This window comes from Arachis duranensis, chromosome 9, assembly GCF_000817695.3.
Source record: "Arachis duranensis cultivar V14167 chromosome 9, aradu.V14167.gnm2.J7QH, whole genome shotgun sequence".
Classification (NCBI taxonomy): domain Eukaryota; kingdom Viridiplantae; phylum Streptophyta; class Magnoliopsida; order Fabales; family Fabaceae; genus Arachis; species Arachis duranensis.
In genome coordinates this window covers 69,031,045-69,032,048 of record NC_029780.3, presented here as the reverse complement: position 1 = coordinate 69,032,048, position 1,004 = coordinate 69,031,045, and the positions used below count along the sequence as shown (strand labels likewise).

General features: G+C 40.7%; 1 non-coding gene across 1 annotated transcript; it reads left to right on the top strand.

Annotated features, from left to right (window-relative positions):
* The first annotated feature begins 239 nt into the window (after window positions 1–239).
* Window positions 240–347, top strand: LOC127741981 (small nucleolar RNA R71). The gene has a single exon (XR_008003168.1). It is a non-coding gene; the product is annotated as a small nucleolar RNA R71 (small nucleolar RNA).
* Window positions 348–1,004: the final 657 nt, after the last annotated feature.

Sequence of the window (1,004 nt, the reverse complement as noted above, 5' to 3'; positions counted from 1 at the left end):
GCCAGTATGGCATTCAGAGTATCAATTTCAAGAACTCCCTTCCTCTGAGGCGTCCCATTGCTCACAGGATTCCTCTCAGAGGTGTACATGAATTGGTTATTTGCAACCATGTCAATGAGTTCTTGAGCTTCTGTAGGCATTTTCTTTAGGTGAATGGATCCACCTGCAGAATGGTCCAGTGACATCTTAGAGAACTCAGATAGACCATCATAGAATATATCCAAAATGGTCCACTCTGAAAGCATGTCAGAAGGACACTTTTTGGTCAACTGCTTGTATCTTTCCCAAGCTTCATAGAGGGATTCACCATCTTTTTGCCTGAAGATTTGAACATCCACTCTAAGCTTGCTCAGCTTTTGAGAAGGAAAGAACTTGGCCAAGAAGGCCGTGACCAGCTTATCCCAAGAGTCCAGGCTATCTTTAGGTTGTGAGTCCAACCATGTTCTAGCTTTGTCTCTTACAGCAAAAGGGAAAAGAATGAGCCTGTAGACTTCAGGATCTACTCCATTAGTCTTAACAGTATCACAAATCTGCAAGAACTCATTTAAAAACTGATAGGAATCTTCTGATGAAAGTCCATGAAACTTGCAGTTCTATTGCATTAGAGCAACTAGTTGAGGCTTCAGTTCAAAATTGTTTGCTCCAATGGCAGGGATTGAGATGCTTCTTCCATAAAAATTGGAAGTAGGTGTAGTATAATCACCAAGCATCCTCCTTGCGCCTCTACCATTGTTATTGGGTTCGGCCATGTCTCTTTTTTTCGAGATTCTCTGTATGGTTTTCTCTGGATTGTTGTGCTTTAGCTTCTCTTACCTTCTTTTTCAGAGTCCTTTCAGGTTCAGGATCTGCTTCAACAAGAGTGTCCTTGTCCTTGTTCCTGCTCATATGAAAAAGAAGAAAAACAGAAAAGGAAGAGGAATCCTCTATGTCACAGTATAGAGATTCCTTTATCTGCGTAGAAGAAGAAAAGAATAGAAGAAGAATGAGAAAAATTCGAACATAGA